The sequence below is a fragment of the Ictidomys tridecemlineatus genome, chromosome X (assembly GCF_052094955.1).
Source record: "Ictidomys tridecemlineatus isolate mIctTri1 chromosome X, mIctTri1.hap1, whole genome shotgun sequence".
Lineage (NCBI taxonomy): Eukaryota > Metazoa > Chordata > Mammalia > Rodentia > Sciuridae > Ictidomys > Ictidomys tridecemlineatus.
In genome coordinates this window covers 6,941,834-6,946,256 of record NC_135493.1, presented here as the reverse complement: position 1 = coordinate 6,946,256, position 4,423 = coordinate 6,941,834, and the positions used below count along the sequence as shown (strand labels likewise).

Below are 4,423 nucleotides of genomic sequence, written 5' to 3'. Positions count from 1 at the left end.
AGAAAACTTTTTGAATGATGAATATGTTGATTTCCTTGATTGTGGTTATGACCTCCTGAGTATATACATGTTAATATTCATCAAATATTGCACTTAAAATGTGAACTTTATTTTATGTGAATTTATATCTCATTAGAATTAAAATTAATATTATTTAGCACATGTAGGACAAAGATTCTGCTTTTCTAAAAAGTTCTCAAGTGATTTCCTGGTTCCTGCAGTTTTACACAGGACATTTTGAAGAGTAGGACTCCTCTCCAGTATCCAGGTGTTACCTTCTTAATATCCTTATATTTCTGTCTCTGATCACATAGAATTTCCTTGAAGATTTTTATATTCAAGTAACTGCCTTTCTCTAGGATACTATTGGCTTTCAGTCAAAATGCCTATGACCACTGACTCTTTATTTCTCTTGCTGCTTATTTAGGTAAATCCTAATCATCCTTCATAACTTACCCTAATGGTCACTTCCTTGAGAGGATTTCCCTGATATACTAATATAAACTAGGAATCCTGATATGGATATACTCTCTGAAACTTTATCCTAGAAAAGCACACTATAGTAAATAGAAAATAATATTTTAAAATATTTATACAAGAAAATATTTATGCTGCTGTTTGAAGAGAAGCAATTTTCATTAGAAAACATTTTGAATGATAAAACATTAAATGTGCTTTTTCAAAAGAGAATATTTTAATTCCTTTGGAATTTAAATTTTTCCTACAAAAATTGTGGAGGGATTAAACTTGTAGTTCAATTGTTGATAAAAGATTAATGAATCAAGTATAAAAATAACAAGGAGGGGGTAAAAGGAATGGCTTTAAGCTAGATTACTGAAAATCCAAGCAGCCTTCTCTATTGTTTGTCAAGTCTTCTCTAAAGGAGAACAGAGGTCACTGAATAAAATCCAAAGGCAGTTTAAATCCTTGCTTTGACACTATTTCTGTGACCCTCTAAAAAACATTTAACCCATCTTCACCTTATTTACTTCATCTATAAAATGTTATTTTCCCTCTGAGTTATCACCGGAAGTTATTATGAGAACCAAGTAGATAACACTTATAAATATGTTGCTAATTATAAATTGTGTCAAACTATGAATTAATTCACTGACTCAATGTAAGGGTATTTTCATTTTAAGAGCTAACATTATATATTCTAAATATCTGGCTCTGGGACAAGATCACTAAATATACTACTGTTCTGAGTACATTTTGAAAATGGAGTGCTGGTAAACTTTAAAATGCCTTTCCCGCCTCTGCTCTGAAGATTAGACCCTATCCCCCACTTCCCTGACTTTCTACTTCTGTGACTGCCAGCATATATACATAACAAATCATACAGGAAAATAAGAAAGGGAAAAGGTTACTATTCCTTTTTGAGGGTAGAAACTGGTTAAATGTGCCTTTTATGGTTAATTTTTCATGGAGTTCTAATAGGACTCAATAAAGCTTACATTTTTATTGATACCCTAACAAATTAGCTTAAAATAGCATCTACCTATTTTATCACAATTTGGTAGAAATGCAACACGCATCTTCCTGAAGTAAACTCAAGGTGTCAACAGAAAACTGTGTTCATTATTTAAGTCTATAAGAAAGATTCTGCTTCCAAGCACTTTGATGCTGTTGGCACAGTGTCAGTCTTTGTGTTTATAGAATTGAATCCCCAATTCAATGCTGGCTATTGGCCAGGGGTCATTCTCAACTTGCAAAAACCAACCACATTCTTTAGCTTGTAACTCCCTTCCATTTTCAAAGAGGATTAAGTCCTTTTCTTGCTTAGAATTGGTTTGAATTTTTCTGCCTGATCTTTTATACTCCAAATGGGAGAAGCTTCTCGGTTTATGTCTCATGTGAGTAGATTAGACGCAATTATAATTTATTCTCCCAATTTGAAGGTTTGTACATTTAATTGAACATGGAAAATACCCTTTCCCAGGTAAGTTAATATATTTACAAGTTCTGGAAATTAGAATGTGGACATTTTTGAGCAGCCATTATTTTGTCTATTTTACAATCTCTGTATTATATGCTTGATTTTTTCCCCACTAAATGGAACATTATTTGATGTAATTGGTCATATGTTTGAACGAATATGTGAATATCACATAAGCAACAGTGACAACAAACATTCCAATTCTTTCACTTATTAAATCCATGAAAATCACCTTTTTTGTAAGTATAAGAGTCTGCTACCTATCTGAGAAGAAAAAGCAATAAAGACTAGGTCACTTTCCAGTGCTGACAACCTTTCCAAGAGAACATGCCTCTAGAAAAGGATCTCCTTCATCCTTCTTCAGAAGAGAAGAGGAAATACAAGAAGAAGAGCCTGGTGCAGAGCCTCAATTCCTATTTCATGGATGTGAAATGCCCAGGATGCTATAAAATCACCACAGTTTTTAGCCATGCAAAAACAGTAGTTTTGTGTATTTGCTGCTTCACTGTCCTCTGCTAGCCTATGGGAGAAGAAAAGCAAGACTTACAGGAGGATGTTCCTTCAGGAGGAAGCAGCACTAAAAAAAAAACCTGAATCAAGATGAGTGGGAAAACATCCCAATAAACACATGTTGGTTATTAAAAAAAAAAAAAAAAAAGACTACGTCAAAGGACAGCCAATTAGCAGTTCTCCATTAAAAACAAGTATATGGAGGGCTGGGGTTGTGGCTCAGCAATAGAGCACTTGCCTAGCACGAGTGAGGCCCTGCCTTTGATCCTCAGCACCACATAAAAATAAATAAATAAAATAAAGATATTGAGAACTACAACTAAAAATATTTATTTAAAAAAAGTGTGTGGAGGTTCCTTTAAAAATCAAAAATAGAATTACCATATGGATCCACTAATCAATCTTACTCTTGATTTTTTTTCTCTCTCCCTCTCTCTCAGACACACACACACACACACACACACACACACACACACACACTTACAGAAATCAAGATCTCAAAGAAATAGTCAAAATAAGAATATAACCCAAGTGTCCTTTGATAAGTCAAAAGATAAAGAAAAGTGATATATTTGTGACACCCATACACTGGAATATTTTTCAGTCCCTCTAAAGAGGTGAATCCTGTCATTTGCAAAAACACAGATGAATTTGAAGGACATTTTTCTTAGTGTAATAAGTCAGTCACAGAAAGACAAATGCTGTGTGATTCCACTTATAGGAAGTATCTAAAATAGTTCAACTTACAGGAATAAGGATTAGAATGGAGGATGCCGGGAGCTGGGAGGAGGGAGACATGGAAATTTGTTGTTTAAATTTCAGTTATGCAATATGAATAAATTCTAGAGATCTGTTGAACAACACTGTGCCTATAATTAGTAGTAGTGTATTGTACACTTAAAATACATTAAGAGGGTAAATCTCTGTAATGTACTTAATGTAAAGAATAAAAAAGTTTCCAAGACTGGGTCAGTTCTCCCAGATAATTGAAATTAGCCTATTTTTTCTGAATTTGCAATTAGTTGTAGGTTCCTAAAATATTTACTCAAAAAAGTACAATAAAAATGTATTTCAACTTAGACTTTTATATTTAATAGGGAAAAAACAGTGGACTTCCCATTTCTTTGATCCAAGATTATTATTTTTTTTCTACCAGGGGTTGAACTCAGGGGCACTTCATCATTGAGCCACATCCACAGTCCTATTTTTTGTGTTTTATGTAGAGACAGGATCTCACTCAGCTGTTTACTGCATTGCCTTTTGCTGAGGCTGGTTTGGAACTTGTGATTCTCATGTTTCAGCCTCCTGAGCCACTGGGATTATAGGTGTGAGCCACTGTACCCAGCCCAAGATTAATTTTTAAGATAAACTCTATGGGTATGTAAGTCACAACTTGAGAAAGAAACTAGAAGAAAATTTAGGAAACAAAAAGATTAGCTGCTTCTCTAGCATAAAAGGAACAGAGCTAATAGAATACTAGGCCCAACACCTAGAATACTGAATATTTATTAGTAACATTAAAATTGCTCTCCTGGAGTCTAAATTAATGTGATTAATACATCTGATCAAACTATAAATCCCAAAGATTATATGTACATTAACAGCAAAGCTGATTTAATCAGAAAAAATTACATATCTCAGAAATGATAAAATACAGTAAATATGTGTGCTTCATCTGTATTATGAGATGGAAAATTCAAAAGGAAAGATATTTTGTACAATACAAACCCAGGGAAGATGTTTCATATAGATATTTTATGTGATGCTAAGAATAGAACCCAGTGCCTCACACATGTAAGGCAAGTACTCTACCACTGAGCCACAACCCCAGCCCTGGTATTTCAATTTAATGAATTGCTCAGGTATCTTTTTTCAGACCTTAGTTCTTAGTTTATTTATGCTTTCCATAGCTTCTTAAATTGAATTATGTTTTATTTTTAAGTCTTCTTGTATTAAAAGAAGAACATTTAAATC

The 4,423-nt window shown here is 33.4% G+C and overlaps 1 pseudogene; it reads left to right on the top strand.

Moving 5' to 3' along the window:
- Positions 1 to 2,266: 2,266 nt before the first annotated feature.
- On the top strand, positions 2,267 to 2,520 carry LOC101964385 (small ribosomal subunit protein eS27 pseudogene; annotated as a pseudogene).
- The last annotated feature ends 1,903 nt before the right edge of the window (positions 2,521 to 4,423 follow it).